Raw genomic sequence first — 18,045 nt, 5'->3', positions numbered from 1 at the left:
AATTTGTGAAAATAGTACTAGAATTAATTTTTAAACTGGACCCTTTCAAATAAAGATTTTTATATAAACCTGTAAAGATGATACTGCCATTGTCGCAATTAAACTACCATAAGCCCATGTTGTCGCATTAGTTTACAAATTGTGAAAAACCAAATTAAATTTAAATTTCGCGGGCAGGCCCGTCTCATGCCCCTTTATAATCCTTCACCCAAGCCCCTTAAGTTCTGGGCAAAGAGTATTTAATCACTATGGTTCTGGGCCGATTTTTCAATGCCCAATTAACGGAGGAATTTTGATGTTTTGACAGTTTATGCGTCCATTTTATTTGACCATTGAAAAAAATCAGCTCTAAATAAAATAAAGTTATTTTTAGGATGCTTTATATTTTCTATACCTACTTAATAAAAACAAAATTGAACAAAAGATTTTTGTCGTTTTCGGTTTTTGACAATAGCCAGTGCTGCCAGTATGGTTTAACAGAAATATTACTAATAAAAAATTGGTTCAGAGTAAAAAATATTGAATATAATAATATTGAATTCTGGAAATAGCCGTACAAAATATATTAATATTTTACTTCTTCTTCTTTTCTTCTATTTTGCTATTTATACTGAGGTTTTTGTGATCCACAATATCAACTTGGTGAAGAAAACAACGTGATAGTTAGTATTTTATCTATTCTTTTTAAAAGAAAATAATTTCTTTAAAAAAAAATTAAAAATTACTTTTATGAAAAATTAAAAATGAAATTAAGCTTTTTATAAAAGCTACCACTTTAGTATTTTTTTCATGAGCTGGTACATCTACGATGTGACACATACCGCCATCTATTGAAGATTTTTGAAAACCTACGCAGCACTACTGACCTCTGCACATGGAAGGTTGCACAACTTGATTACAATACTGCTAAATTAAAAATATTCTTACTTTTTAGTAACAACGCAGAATTGTGCGTACTTTGTAATTTTGCAGTATAGTATGGAATACATTTCCCTACATTCTGTACTAAGATTGAGCACCCTGGCAAAGTATCTGAAAATAAATGTTTATTATTATTATTATAACAAATAGGTAGTTTAAATAAAATTAATAAAAACGCAATTTGCTTTCAATATTCGTGATAGCGCCACCTACACGGTTTACTATGAACTACCTCGTAACACTGGTTTATATAATATATATATCTATCAAGATATACCTGAAGCGTACAGGAAGAAAAAAAATACCTAAAGCATTCACAACGCAGTTCTAGGATATATTGCTAGATGGCGCTAATAGTATTGTTTCCAACATAGTTCTAAGACATAAAACTAGATGGCGTTGATATAAAAATAACGACATATTATATAATGTATGTAAATTAAAAAAATTAAAAGTACAGAGCTATAATTACTCATAATCTTGTACCACATTGTGTACGAACTATGAAACCCTTTGCACTTGATCATTTAATTAGGCCCTTATTTAAATAAAAACCGGCTTGAAACCAAAATCGAAAACTGAAATATTGAATACTTGCACTAATCTTCTTGAATGAAGTCAAGCAGCAAAATAAAAAAACATCAGGCAACTAAATTTATTCATGTAGGAGAAAATTGGCTGAAGAAATATCAAAATTTCCTATTGAAAACAACGATTAAAAAAATATGTAGTTTGTAAGCTGTAACCAAACCAAAAGAACATTTTTTAGGTTTTTTTTTCAGATTTGTTACGATGTTCTAGCTCGGAAAAGAAATATATAATACACCCATAATATTATGGTGTTCATAATTATGTACGGAACCCTAACAGAGCGAGGCCCGACTCGTACTTGACCGGTTTATTTAGGGAAAAGGAAAAACTCGAGGGAGATTTTAGAGACCTTGAGCTCGGCGGATGATACTGCAGGTAAACGCTTGTGGTAAGATAGCCGTAAGATAAGTATAAAATAAATTCGCGCACAATAGGTACTTATCTTTTTCAAATAACGTCACTGCTAAGTGAATGTGAAGTCACTCCTCAGCATGGAAAGTCCTTTAAAGCATCGGTAGTGTGAATTGAATTGTTAAAAGAGCATTGGTTCCGATGCGACAAGTCGTCGGTTGCGTTCTTGCTGTGATGTTATATTTAAAGCGATTTGTTTAATCTACGAGATTGCCGCGGACACCGGACGTAATTGCTAACAAACCTTCATGGTTCCTAACTCCTAGTGTACAATCGTAAGTACTTGTAAATAATATTCAATTGCATGCGAACGTCAACATTGGAAACAACTGTGTAGGCACCAACCTTAATATTTCGCACGCCACTATAAATATTGTACGTATACAATAGTGACAGAACTAAAAAATAGTATTTTTGAAAGATATTTGTGTCCAAGGGATTTGCCAAAAAACATTTATTGCGAGGCGTATGACTGTGTGTTCTAAAATTTTCAAAAAGAAAAATAAAACCGACTTCAAAAACCACAAACACTAAAACGGTATGAAGTCGAGCAAAATTAGAAATCCAAGAGTGAAGCTCGCCCGACTTCATACCTAGGTACATTACACGTGTAGCTAAACAAAAGTTATTTTCTACTTTTTAGTGTTTGTGGTTTTTGAAGTCGGTTTTATTTTTCTTTTTGAAAATTTTTTATTTTACAATTTTTAGTGGCACCACTGTACTATAATATGCTATGCCCAGTTAAAACCCAACTGTTTACTAAGCTATTACACTGATCGCGAGCAATTTGCTCTTATCCATTGAGGAGTTCTGTTCTCCATCTCCGAAGATATTCATCAGATCTTCAACAAATTTATATGGGACCACAGTATACCCTTTCAAAGGTCCAGGGGTCTTTTGAGTAATAGGGGAACATACATAAAAATAAAAATAAAAGATTCCGACGAATTGAGAACCTCCTCCTTTTTTGGAAGTCGGTTAATTAAAATCGGTCAAGTGCGAAATGTGCATAGGAAGGAATCCGTACCATCAAAAAGGAAGCAACACTTTTTTTTTTAATTTTCATGGCGGCAATTTTGAAATTTTTAGTATTTGTTGTTATAGTGGCAATATAAAGAAATACTACTTATGTATTCGGTTCACGAGATAGCCCACTGACAGACAGACGGACGGATGGATGGACGGACAGTGGAGGCTTAAGAGGGGTCTCTCCGTCGCTCGCTTCATACAAACGAAGTTCCAATTTCATTTGAATATTAAGCAATCAAAGTCCACAAACCATGAAATTTTTGCAGAGATATTGTAGAAACTAATATCTATGTTTGTGGTTTTCCAGATTTCTGTTAAAATATTCAATTTTAAAGTTACGCGGTCTTAAAAATTTACATACAAATCTTTGAGCCCCTGTAATTTTAAAACTACATATTTTTAGAAAAATGTAAAACACCACAGACGCAGATATTAGTTTCTAGAATATGTCTGCAAAATTTCATGGACTTTGGTTGCTTAATATTCAAATGAAATTGGAACTACGATTGTATGAAGCGAGTGACGGAGAGAGCCCTGTTAATAATAATCGGGTCCCATTGGCATCAATCCGGGTACGGAACCATGAAATACGGATCTTACCCAGGCTTGTGCTCAAGTCTCATTTTAAATTAGGCCACTCGATTAGTTTTGTTCCTATTTTGTATTACTTATTCACATGTATTTGAGGCAAATGGGTTTGTACTTTTTATTTTAGTATCAACCTGTCTGCACAAGGTTAGAAACTGGTAAAACTTCACGATGTAAAGGACTGTAGAGGAGGTCACATGCTATTAAATGACCATAATACGGATTATAGACTGTATTAGAGGTCATTTAATACACATAGTATTATAAAATGATATTTGTATGCGATAGACATTTTTGTTTTATTGATCTTTTTGACTAATTAAAAATTATACTAAACAAAAAGAACAATTGCGAATTTGTACCTACTTAATTTTAAAAATGAATAATAATACATATACAATACATTTACTTTCGGTTTCTTTAAATAAATAAATAAATAAAATTTTATTTCAGCCCCACATATTATGTTTATACAAATAGGTCCATTATACAAAGTTAGTGTGTTAGTAGAAATAATTCCGTATAAATATTATAAAGGAGAAAGTTTGTATGTGTGTGTGTGTGTGTGTGTGTGTGTGTGTGTGTGTGTGTGTGTATGTTTGTTACTCTTTCACGCAAAAACTACTGGACGGATTAGGCTCTGGAGATAGATTATACCCTGTATTAGCACATAGGCTACTTTTTATCCCGGAAAATTAAAGAGTTTCCACGGGAATTTTAAAAAACCTACATCCAAGCGAACGAAGTCGCGGGTATCATCTAGTTCCTTATATTTATGTTAGTAAGTTTAGTACAAAGTAAATAAAGTAGCCGGCCGTGGCATCTCTAGTCGCCCGGTGGCCACAGCTACCCAATGTTTAGTTATTGGGCAGCCCATCCTATCCCTTATTGCATCAGGCGCTGTAGGAGAGAGACCATCTTTTTACGGATGATGGCATGAAAGCCATCAATCCTGGTCTCTGTGAACATCCCACTTGCACTACAGTCCCTCGGCAGCCCCAACAGCATTCTGAATGCATTATTATACTGCACTCTCAGTGTATTCAATACTTTCTTTGTATATCTGACCCACAGGCCGCTCGAATATTTTTCGGTCTATTTAGGTAATTGTTTTTCTTTGATTGCATTTGCGAAGAAGACTATAAAACTAAACAATTTAATACCTATGTGTTAAGCATTGCCATACTTTGTCGCTTTGTCCACTTAAGTAGATCGATACTGCTTACTATTAAAATAGTATTTTGCAAGCGATTTTTCTCAATAATAAAACTTCCAAAATAAACACAGCGTAATTCATCTAGGTATTTTATGTAGAACTAGCTGATGCCCGCAGCTTCGCCCGCGTGGATTGGTCAGATCCCCTGCAGCATCAGGATTGAGGAGTTGGACTCCAAATTTTTTATGAAACAATGTCGCAAAGTTCCTCTATCGATTAAAAAAGAAATGACGCAAATCGGTTCAGAAATCTCGGAGATTTCGGTGTGTATAGGTAGAAAAACACAACTCCCTTTTTGAAAGTCGGTTGAAAAAGTAGCCTATGTTACACTCTGGTCAATCCTCTACTTGTCTGTGAAAATCCCGTCAAAATCGGTTCAGCCGTTCCAAAGATTAGCCTTTTCAAACAGACAGACAGACAGACAAAAATTTTAAAAACGTGTGATTCAGTGTTGGTATATTTCAAATAACCATATGAGCTTAATATGTGGTAGTTATTTCGAAATTACAGACAGACACTCCAATTTTATTTATTAGTATAGACAACAGCTACTGTCTTTTATGCTACATGTGTGACTGTACCACCGGTTCAGAAAGTAGCTTCTACTGAGAAGAACAAGCAAGAAACTTAGCAGTTGCTCTTTTCAAATCATATAAAAAAACCCGGCCAAGTGCGAGTCGGACAGACTCAGACTCAAGCACCGAGGGTTCCGTACTCGGGTATTTTTTTCGACATTTTGCACGATAAATCAAAAACTATTATGCATAAAAATAAATAAAAATCTGTTTTAGAATGTACAGGTAAAGCCTTTTCACATGATACCCCATTTGGTATAGTTATCTTACTTTGATTTAAAAACATTTTAATTTTTTTTTAATTATGTAACCACAAATTCGCGGTTTTCAGATTTATTGCTGTACTTGAGTTATAAGACCTATCTACTTGCCAAAGATAATTTTAGGTCAACGGGAACGAGGGGTCTGTCCGTCACTCGCTCCATACAAACACAGTTCCAATTTAATTTGAATATTAAGCAACCAAATTCCATGAAATTTTGCAGACATATTCTAGAAACTAATATCTATGCTTGTGGTTTTCCAGATTTCTGTTAAAATATTCGGTTTCAAAGTTACGCGGTCTTAAAAATTTACATACTAATCTTTGAGCCCCTATAATTTTAAAACTACATATTTTTAGAAAAATCTAAAACACCACAGGCACAGTTATTATTTTCAAGAATATGTCTGCAAAATTTCATGGACTTTGGTTGTGCTTTGGTTGCTTAATATTCAAATGAAATTGGAACTACGATTGTATGGAGTAAGTGACGGAGAGAGCACTGTTAAAGACACGACGAACGGACGGACGGATGGACAGACAGACAGACAGACATCAAAGTGATCCTGTAAGGGTTCCGTTTTTGCTTTTGAGGTACGGAACCCTAAAAAAAGAAAGAACCAAATTCAATAACCACAAACACTAAAAAGTAAACAATAATTTAATTTATTACTGAATATATTATTATATACTAGCTGATGCCCGCAGCTTCGTCCGCGTGGATTTAGGTTTTTAAAAATCCTGTGAGAATGTTTGATTTCCCAGGCAAAAACTAGTCTCTCCGAAATAGCCTGTCCCCGGTGAAACGGATGATCCTTTAAAAATCCCAAGGGATCACCAGGATTTAGGAATGCAATTCCTTACAGCATTATGCAAATAAAATAAAATAAAAAAGACATAGTGTTATATATCTTGTACGATGGTACGGTTCCGGAAGTGACGGAACCCTTCTTGTGTGAGTCCAACTCGCACTTGACCGGTTTTATTTAATTGTAAGTAGTGTTGTAAATCCGGTATCGCACGAACTGTAACTGTCCTTGAGCGGTTGTCGGTTTAATCTTTATATAAAGCACTTCCAGGTTGAGACAATTAAAGTGCACTCGTGCATGCGTCTGAGACGTCTTCATTTCCTTTAATGATCTGATATTTTTACCCGACTACGGCAAAGCCAAAACGAAGGTTATGATTTTAGCAGTCTATGTATTTATGTATGTTTGCGTCCAGATTCTGTGTGTTCCACCGTAGCGCCTAAACTACTGGGCTGGTTTTGATGAATGAGGTGTCAATTTATACGTTGTGAAGGTCCGGGTGACATAAGCTATATTTTACATGAAAAAATTGACTTAACGGATGTTGTTACATCAAAAAAGTCGCGGTCTCCAAAAAAATTTTTTTTTGCTATTGTATCGATTGGAATGTCAAATGAAAGAGGAGAAAATTCTGTTCATTCGTTTATATAAATGTACTACAACATACCAAACCACAAAAAAACAATTTTACTATAAACTTTTAGCGTTAATTAAGGCGATCGTAGTCGTCAAGCTTTTTTTTAAGCTTTTCAGTGTAATTTATTTTATTTTTATTTTTATTATTCAATTGTAATCAACAGCGTTATACAACATAATTATTATAAAAAATCTAAGTTAAACTTAAGGCCACATGGGATTACCTACTTAAAATTAATTGACAAGTATTTTAACAGAGTATACAATAATATAAAGAATAACAATAAAAACAAAGAGATGTACAAAAATTAAAACTGTGTGTGTGTGTGTGTGTGTGTGTGTGTGTGTGTGTGTGCGTGTGTGTGTAATAGGTAGTTAGTCGGTGCTTATTGGTCGGTGCCTCCAGTATTAGTTTCCAAGGAACACTTCCTGTGTTGATAACTTAGGCGGGCAGTAACCCTGCAGCATCAGGATCACATTTGCTCTGTGATCAGGATTAAGGAGTTGGATCCAGAATTTTTTATGGGACCACCACAGAAACTTCTGTTGATTTAGAAGAAAAAAAATTGTAAATCGGTCCAGAAACCGCAAAAAAACCTTTTCAACCACCTCCTTTTTGGAATTCGGTTGAAAAGTCTTATAAGATTATGTATGTAGATAGGTAACTTAATATTTCGTGAAGAGGAAAGAATTTTAAAACTCGCCATTCAATATTATCAAATCCGGTCCTCCCTGACCCAGTTTTAGCAAATAGCGTCATATATCTGAATACTTACTTTACTTACATACTCGATAAAACGGAACAAAATATGTCTTGTAGTTTTAATATAGCGGATGGCTAGACTAAGAACCGCCTCGGCTTCGCACGGGTGCAATGTACCTAGATACTACATACGGTTAAACAAGTAGGTAATTGAGGAATCTAGGGAATACAATAAACTGGTACTGCTAGCATTTAGATATATATTATAGCAAAGCGTTTCATTCTTTGGAACATATAAAAAACCGGCCAAGTGCGAGTTAGGCTAGCGCATTGAGGGTCCCGTACCTACTCGGGGATTTTTTGCACGATAAATCAAAAACTATTATGCATAATATAACTCAAAATTTTAAAAACCCCCGACACAAAAACCTCTATAAAAAAACTAGAAAAGAGCTGACAACTTTCAAACGGCTGAATTTTCTTCGATTATAGCTAAGAACACTCTCAATCAGGCCACCTTTCAAACAAAAAAACTAAATTAAAATCGGTTCATTCGTTTAGGTCAGGAGCTACAATACAGGATATAATAGGAATACAGATACACACGTCAAACTTATAACACCCATTTTTTTTGGGTCGGGGGTTAACAAAAATAATTAAAAATCTGTTTTAGAATATACAGATAAAACTCTTTCGTATTTAAGCCCCACTTGGCATAGTTACCTTATTTTGAAAATTGAAACACATTTTAATTTTTTTTTCTATGATGTAACCACAAATTGACGGTTTTCATCCGAAAACCATCAATTTGTTATTATATTATTATAATTTTAATATACTTTTAACCCCCGACCCAAAAAGAGGGGTGTTATAAGTTTGACGTGTGTATCTGTGTGTCTGTGTATCTGTGTATCTGTGTATCTGTCTGTGGCATCGTAGCGCCTAAACGAATGAACCGATTTTAATTTAGTTTTTTTTTGTTTGAAAGGTGGCTTGATCGAGAGTGTTCTTAGCTATACTTAATCCAAAAAAATTGGTTCAGCCGTTTAAGAGTTATCAGCTCTTTTCTAGTTTTCTTGTTGAAAAGAAGGTTAGATAACCGTTAGGTTCTTAATATTATGTCAATTGACAAATGTCAAGCTGTCAAGATGGACGTTGCCTAAATACATAATTATTTATTTGAAAATAATGTTTTGGGAAACTCAAATACTTTGGATCGTCGGGGGTGTTATAAATTTTTAATTTACACTTGTTTATAATATTAATTTGTTATTATTATTATTTATACTATATATAGCTCGATTACCACTCACTGACTCACTGACTCATTGACATAATTGTTCTCCTAGAAGGAGACGGAAAATGATATAATGATGTGGGGGAGTTGTGTTTGGTTTCGGGAACCCTCTGGGGAAAAATTATGACATTTCAGAAAAACAAGATGGCGGCCGACGTGATTTTTGCAGCTCCGTTGTTTTCCAACCGATTTCGTTGAATTTTGCAATCTTTGAAGAAAATAGTAAACGATTAATGGGAAATGTCGAAAAAATTGAAAAAACAAGATGGCGGCCGAACCGCAGCGTTTTCAAAATTTTGATTTTTCGACCCCGAACCGCGGCGCCACAGATCCGAAACGTGAAATCGATAATAATTATTTTTTTCTTGTTTCGCTCACAATGATCCTGAATTTTGACAGAACGGGAGTGGTTTTTAAAAATTCAAGATGGCGACTGTCATGGCGGCCGTTATGTTAGAGGTATGAAAAAACGCAATTTTAAAAGTTAAATATCTCAAAGTTGGCAACATCGGAGCGATTCGGCTTCTATCAAGCGATTGTACGTATAGGCTCGAGGTATAGATCGGTGGGAAAAAATTACCCCATTTTTAGGGAAATTTCAAGATTTTCGGGAAATTGTAAAAAATAGAAATACGCACTTTTAGCAAAATCCGAGTATGAGTGATTATGTGTTTTGCTCGTACAAATGACATTTGGGTATTTTTGTTGCCGGAGACTGGCAACACTGGAATTTATCAAAGTAAAAGTGATTTTCGACACGGTCTTTTTCACGGTATCCCCTTTCGCGTGGGTGCGAGCGAGAGGAAAGATTGAAACGTCATCGGGCGCGGTATATCCTGTAGTTAATAGGAAAATTATGAAACCGTGTAAAATCTTTCTGTGAAACGAGTTGACGGCCATTTTGTATTTTTTTTTATTTTTCGAAATTTTGACCACGTTTTTGAGGCAGTTGGCAACATTTTGGAAAGTCGAGATGTATCAATCGATTGTGTGACTCAACCAGCAGTAACGAATTATGTAAACAGTGCTGCCACATTTGGGGAGATTTTCGAGATTTTCCCCAAAAACTCCTCCTGTAAAATTTTGTATGAAAATTTTTTTTTTCACTGATGGTTTCGTATAGAAAACAAAAAAAAAATCGAGGAAAAATTTGGAAATAGCTGATGATCGAGGATGTCGGAGACGGGTGAAGGGTCCACTCAAGGTATTGAAGATAGGTGGGGGGTGCTCGTCCAAATGTCATTCATGACATCATCCAATTGCCAAAAAGCTGAAAAAAAATTCAAAATGGCGAAGAAAAGATGGCCGCCATACAAATTTCGCCGGCGTCCAGCTCGGAGGGTATAAAAGATGGAGGTGCGGTTTCTTGGCAAAAGAGGATCAGGATCCAAAGGTCTAATTGATGAATAGAAAAAAAATTCAAAATGGCGGAATTTATTTTCCCATACGTTTTGTATGGCGAATATTGAATACCTCATTCTCCTAGAAAGAGACGGAAAACGATACATTGATGTATGGGAGATATGTTCGGATGCGCGATATGAGTAGGGAAAAATTATGACATTTCAGAAAAACAAGATGGCGACCGACGTGATTTTTGCAACTCTTTTGTTTTCCAACCGATTTCGTTGAAACTCGCAATCTTTGAAGAATGTACTAAACGATTAATAGAAAAAGTGGAAAATTTTGGAAAAACAAGATGGCCACCGTACAAATTTCGTCGGTGTCTATCTCGGAGGCCATAAAAGATGGAAGAGTGGTTTCTTGGCAAAAGATGATCAGGGTCCGAAGGTATACTCGGTGGAACAAACTCTGCATGCTCGCGGACCACTTTAGTGGTCCGCGCACCCACGCACCCTACTTTATTAACCTCAACTACCCCGTTTTTACAAAAAATGATATGGATGTCGTTTTCAGAGTTTTCCAGGGTGCTGATTTTGATAACGACATTTATTTTTAAATCCAAGATGGCGGACATGCACTATTTAAGAAAAAAATCGATATGGGTGTCGTTTTACGGGGTTTTCGGGGTGAATTGTGTATCTTAATAAATAAATTCAACCTAACCACGTCACGCGAGCTGCTTTAGCAGCTCGCGCACCGAGCAAAACACTAGTTATACTATATATAGCTCAATTACCACTCACTCACTCACTCACTCATTGACATAATTGTTCTCCTAGAAGGAGACGGAAAATGATATAATGATGTGGGGGAGTTGTGTTTGGTTTCGGGAACCCTCTGGGGAAAAATTATGACATTTCAGAAAAACAAGATGGCGGCCGACGTGATTTTTGCAGCTCCGTTGTTTTCCAACCGATTTCGTTGAATTTTGCAATCTTTGAAGAAAATAGTAAACGATTAATGGGAAATGTCGAAAAAATTGAAAAAACAAGATGGCGGCCGAACCGTAGCGTTTTCAAAATTTTGATTTTTCGACCCCGAACCGCGGCGCCACAGATCCGAAACGGGGTAATCGAGGATAATTATTTTTTCGTGTTTCGCCCACAATTATCCTGTATTTTGACAGAATGGGAGTGATTTTTAAAAATTCAAGATGGCGGCTGTCATGGCGGCCGTTATGTTAGAGGTATGAAAAAACGCAATTTTAAAAGTTAAATATCTCAAAGTTGGCAACATCGGAGCGATTCGGCTTCTATCAAGCGATTGTACGTATAGGCTCGAGGTATAGATCGGTGGGAAAAAATTACCCCATTTTTTGGGGAAATTTCAAGATTTTCGGGAAATTGTAAAAAATCGAAATACGGACTTTTCGCAAAATCCGAGTATGAGTGATTACGTGTTTTGCTCGTAGAAATGACATTTGGATATTTTTGTCGCCGGAGACTGGCAACACTGGAATTTATTGAAGAAAAAGTGATTTTCGAAATGGTCTTTTTCACGGTATCCCCTGTCGCGTGGGTGCGAGCGAGAGGAAAGATTGAAACGTCGTCGGGCGCGGTATATCCTGTAGTTAATAGGAAAATTATGAAACCGTGTAAAATCTTTCTGTGAAACGAGTTGGCGGCCATTTTGTATTTTTTTTTATTTTTCGAAATTTTGACCACGTTTTTGAGGCAGTTGGCAACATTTTGGAAAGTCGACATGTATGAATCGATTGTGTGACTCAACCAGCAGTATCGAAATATGTAAACAGTGTTGCCACATTTGGGGAGATTTTCGAGATTTTCCCCAAAAACTCCTCCTGTAAAATTTTGTATGAAATTATTTTTTTTCACTGATGGTTTCGTATAGAAAACAAAAAAAAAATCGAGGAAAAATTTGGAAATAGCTGATGATCGAGGATGTCGGAGACGGGTGAAGGGTCCGCTCAAGGTATTGAAGATAGGTGGGGGGTGCTCGACCAAATGTCATTTATGACATCATCCAATTGCCAAAAAGCTGAAAAAAAATTCAAAATGGCGAAGAAAAGATGGCCGCCATACAAATTTCGCCGGCGTCCAGCTCGGAGGGTATAAAAGATGGAGGTGTGGTTTCTTGGCAAAAGAGGATCAGGATCCAAAGGTCTACTCGATGAATAGAAAAAAAATTCAAAATGGCGGAATTTATTTTCCCATACATTTTGTATGGCGAATATTGAATGTCTCATTCTCCTAGAAAGAGACGGAAAACGATACGATAATGTAGGAGAGATGTGTTCGGGTGGGGGAGGCGAGTAGGGAAAAATTATGACATTTCAGAAAAACAAGATGGCGACCGACGTGATTTTTGCAACTCTTTTGTTTTCCAACCGATTTCGTTGAAACTCGCAACCTATGAAGAAAGTAGTAAACGATTAATAAAAAAAGTGGAAAATTTTGGATAAACAAGATGGCCGCCGTACAAATTTCGTCGTTGTCTATCTCGGAGGCTATAAAAGATGGAAGAGTGGTTTCTTCGCAAAAGATGATCAGGGTCCGGAGGTCTACTCAATGGAACAAACTCTGCATGCTCGCGGACCACTTTAGTGGTCCGCGCACCCACGCACCCTACTTTATTAACCTCAACTACCCCATTTTTATAAAAAATTATATGGATGTCGTTTTCAGAGTTTCCCAGGGTGCTGATTTTGATAACGACATTTATTTTGAAATCCAAGATGGCGGTCATGCATTTTTTAAGAAAAAAATCGATATGGGTGTCGTTTTATGGTGTTTTTGGGGTGAATTTTGAATCTTTATAAATAAATTCGTTTTAATACTTATCAACCTAACCACGTCACGCGAGCTGCTTTAGCAGCTCGCGCACCGAGCAAAACACTAGTTATTATACTATATATAGCTCGATTACCACTCACTCACTCACTGACTCATTGACATAATTGTTCTCCTAGAAAGAGAAGGAAAATGATATAATGATGTAGGGGAAATGTGTTCGGGTGGGGGATTCGACTAGGGAAAAATTATGACATTTCGGAAAAACAAGATGGCGGCCGAGGTGATTTTTGCAGCTCCTTTGTTTTTTAAGGGATTCCGTTCAAACTCGCAACTATTAAAGAATGTATTAAACAGTTAACAAAAAATGTAGAAAAAATTGGAAAAACAAGATGGCGGCCGAGCAGTAGCGTTTTAAATTTTTTGATTTTTCGACCCCGAACCGCGGCGCCACAGATCCGAAACGGGGTAATCGAGGATAATTATTTTTTCTGGTTTCGCCCACGATTATCCTGTATTTTGACAGAACGGGAGTGATTTTTAAAAATTCAAGATGGCGGCTGTCATGGCGGCTGTTTTGTTCGAGGTACGAAAAAATGCAATTTTAAAAGTTGAATATGTCAAAGTTGGCAACATCGGAGCGGTTCGGCTTCTATGAAGCGATTGTACGTATGAACTTGAGGTATAGATTGGTGGGGAAAAATTATCCCATTTTTCGGGAAATTTCAAGATTTTGGGGAAAATGTAAAAAATCGAAATACGGACTTTTCGCAAAATCCGAGTATGAGCGATTACGTGTTTTTCTCGTACAAATGACATTTAGGTACTTTTGTCACCGGAGACTGGCAACACTGGAATTTATCGAAGCAAAAGTTATTTTCGACATTGTCTTTTTTCAGGGACGATCATTTCGCGTGGGTGCGAGCGAGATGAGAGATTGAAACGTCATCGGGAGCGGTATATCCTGTAGTTAATGGGAAAGTTGTACAACGATGTAATTTATTTCTGCAAAATGAGTTGGCGGCCATTTTGTATTTTTTTTAATTTTTCGAAATTTTGATCACGTTTTTGAGGCAGTTGGCAACATTTTGGAAAGTCAATATGTATGAATCGATTGTGTATCTCGGCTGGCAGTATGGAGATATGCAACCGGTGTTGCCACTTTTGGGGAGATTTTCGAGATTTTCAACTAAGAAACTCCTGTAAAATTTTGTATGAAATTTTTTTTTTTCACTGATGTTGTCAGATAGAAAACAAAAACTTAGTAAGCCAAAATTAGGGAGAGAGCTGATGATTGAGGATATCGGAAACGGGTGAAGGGCCTGCTTAAGGTATTGAAGAGAGAATATACAGATAAAACTCTTTCGTATTTAAGCCCCACTTGGCATAGTTACCTTATTTTGAAAATTGAAACACATTTTAATTTTTTTTTCTATGATGTAACCACAAATTGACGGTTTTCATCCGAAAACCATCAATTTGTTATTATATTATTATAATTTTAATATACTTTTAACCCCCGACCCAAAAAGAGGGGTGTTATAAGTTTGACGTGTGTATCTGTGTGTCTGTGTATCTGTGTATCTGTGTATCTGTCTGTGGCATCGTAGCGCCTAAACGAATGAACCGATTTTAATTTAGTTTTTTTTTGTTTGAAAGGTGGCTTGATCGAGAGTGTTCTTAGCTATACTTAATCCAAAAAAATTGGTTCAGCCGTTTAAGAGTTATCAGCTCTTTTCTAGTTTTCTTGTTGAAAAGAAGGTTAGATAACCGTTAGGTTCTTAATATTATGTCAATTGACAAATGTCAAGCTGTCAAGATGGACGTTGCCTAAATACATAATTATTTATTTGAAAATAATGTTTTGGGAAACTCAAATACTTTGGATCGTCGGGGGTGTTATAAATTTTTAATTTACACTTGTTTATAATATTAATTTGTTATTATACTATATATAGCTCAATTACCACTCACTGACTCACTCACTCATTGACATAATTGTTCTCCTAGAAGGAGACGGAAAATGATATAGTGATGTAAGGGAGTTGTGTTCGGTTTCGGGAACCCTCTGGGGAAAAATTATGACATTTCAGAAAAACAAGATGGCGGCCGAGGTGATATTTGCAGCTCCGTTGTTTTCCAACCGATTTCGTTGAATTTTGCAATCTTTGAAGAAAGTAGTAAATGATTAACAGAAAATGTGGAAAAAATTGGAAAAACAAGATGGCGGCCGAGCCGTAGCGTTTTAAAAATTTTGATTTTTCGACCCCGAACCGCGGCGCCACAGATCCGAAACGGGGTGATCGAGGATAATTATTTTTTCTGGTTTCGCCTACGATTATCCTGTATTTTGACAGAACGGGAGTGGTTTTTGAAAATTCAAGATGGCGGCTGTCGTGGCGGCCATTATGTTAGAGGTACGAAAAAACGCAATTTTAAAAGTTAAATATCTCAAAGTTGGCAACATCGGAGCGATTGGGCTTCTATCAAGCGATTGTACCTATAGACTCGAGGTATAGATCGGTGGGAAAAAATTACCCCATTTTTCGGGAAATTTCAAGATTTTCGGGAAATTGTAAAAAATCGAAATACGGGCTTTTAGCAAAATCCGAGTATGAGTGATTACGTGTTTTGCTCGTACAAATGACATTTGGGTATTTTTGTCACCGGAGACTGGCAACACTGGAATTTATCAAAGTAAAAGTGATTTTCGACACGGTCTTTTTCACGGTATCCCCTTTCGCGTGGGTGCGAGCGAGAGGAAAGATTGAAACGTCATCGGGAGCGGTATATCCTGTAGTTAATAGGAAAATTATGAAACCGTGTAAAATCTTTCTGTGAAACGAGTTGGCGGCCATTTTGTATTTTTTTTAATTTTTCGAAATTTTGATCACGTTTTTGAGGCAGTTGGCAACATTTTGGAAAGTCGACATGTATGAATCGATTGTGTATCTCGGCTGGCAGTATGGAGATATGCAACCGGTGTTGCCACTTTTGGGGAGATTTTCGAGATTTTCAACTAAGAAACTCCTGTAAAATTTTGTATGAAATTTTTTTTTTTCACTGATGTTGTCAGATAGAAAACAAAAACTTAGTAAGCCAAAATTATGGAGAGAGCTGATGATTGAGGATATCGGAAACGGGTGAAGGGCCTGCTTAAGGTATTGAAGAGAGAATATACAGATAAAACTCTTTCGTATTTAAGCCCCACTTGGCATAGTTACCTTATTTTGAAAATTGAAACACATTTTAATTTTTTTTTCTATGATGTAACCACAAATTGACGGTTTTCATCCGAAAACCATCAATTTGTTATTATATTATTATAATTTTAATATACTTTTAACCCCCGACCCAAAAAGAGGGGTGTTATAAGTTTGACGTGTGTATCTGTGTGTCTGTGTATCTGTGTATCTGTGTATCTGTCTGTGGCATCGTAGCGCCTAAACGAATGAACCGATTTTAATTTAGTTTTTTTTTGTTTGAAAGGTGGCTTGATCGAGAGTGTTCTTAGCTATACTTAATCCAAAAAAATTGGTTCAGCCGTTTAAGAGTTATCAGCTCTTTTCTAGTTTTCTTGTTGAAAAGAAGGTTAGATAACCGTTAGGTTCTTAATATTATGTCAATTGACAAATGTCAAGCTGTCAAGATGGACGTTGCCTAAATACATAATTATTTATTTGAAAATAATGTTTTGGGAAACTCAAATACTTTGGATCGTCGGGGGTGTTATAAATTTTTAATTTACACTTGTTTATAATATTAATTTGTTATTATTATACTATATATAGCTCAATTACCACTCACTGACTCACTCACTCATTGACATAATTGTTCTCCTAGAAGGAGACGGAAAATGATATAGTGATGTAAGGGAGTTGTGTTCGGTTTCGGGAACCCTCTGGGGAAAAATTATGACATTTCAGAAAAACAAGATGGCGGCCGAGGTGATATTTGCAGCTCCGTTGTTTTCCAACCGATTTCGTTGAATTTTGCAATCTTTGAAGAAAGTAGTAAATGATTAACAGAAAATGTGGAAAAAATTGGAAAAACAAGATGGCGGCCGAGCCGTAGCGTTTTAAAAATTTTGATTTTTCGACCCCGAACCGCGGCGCCACAGATCCGAAACGGGGTGATCGAGGATAATTATTTTTTCTGGTTTCGCCTACGATTATCCTGTATTTTGACAGAACGGGAGTGGTTTTTGAAAATTCAAGATGGCGGCTGTCGTGGCGGCCATTATGTTAGAGGTACGAAAAAACGCAATTTTAAAAGTTAAATATCTCAAAGTTGGCAACATCGGAGCGATTGGGCTTCTATCAAGCGATTGTACCTATAGACTCGAGGTATAGATCGGTGGGAAAAAATTACCCCATTTTTCGGGAAATTTCAAGATTTTCGGGAAATTGTAAAAAATCGAAATACGGGCTTTTAGCAAAATCCGAGTATGAGTGATTACGTGTTTTGCTCGTACAAATGACATTTGGGTATTTTTGTCACCGGAGACTGGCAACACTGGAATTTATCAAAGTAAAAGTGATTTTCGACACGGTCTTTTTCACGGTATCCCCTTTCGCGTGGGTGCGAGCGAGAGGAAAGATTGAAACGTCATCGGGAGCGGTATATCCTGTAGTTAATAGGAAAATTATGAAACCGTGTAAAATCTTTCTGTGAAACGAGTTGGCGGCCATTTTGTATTTTTTTTAATTTTTCGAAATTTTGATCACGTTTTTGAGGCAGTTGGCAACATTTTGGAAAGTCGACATGTATGAATCGATTGTGTGACTCAACCGGCAGTATCGAAATATGTAAACAGTGTTGCCACATTTGGGGAGATTTTCGAGATTTTCCCC

The 18,045-nt window shown here is 36.3% G+C and overlaps 1 protein-coding gene across 1 annotated transcript in view; it reads left to right on the top strand.

The window, feature by feature from the left end:
• The first annotated feature begins 1,953 nt into the window (after window positions 1-1,953).
• Window positions 1,954-18,045, top strand: part of LOC123880260 (facilitated trehalose transporter Tret1) — a 48,074-nt gene continuing 31,982 nt past the window's right edge. The window contains exon 1 of the mRNA XM_045928290.1: window positions 1,954-2,198. The gene's annotated coding sequence lies outside the window, so the exon portion shown is untranslated. The remainder of the gene's footprint in view (window positions 2,199-18,045) is intronic.

Source organism: Maniola jurtina, chromosome Z (assembly GCF_905333055.1).
Source record: "Maniola jurtina chromosome Z, ilManJurt1.1, whole genome shotgun sequence".
NCBI classification, from domain to species: Eukaryota; Metazoa; Arthropoda; class Insecta; order Lepidoptera; family Nymphalidae; genus Maniola; species Maniola jurtina.
The sequence above is the reverse complement of the archived record's forward strand: the minus strand, read 5'-3'. Positions and strand labels throughout refer to the sequence as shown.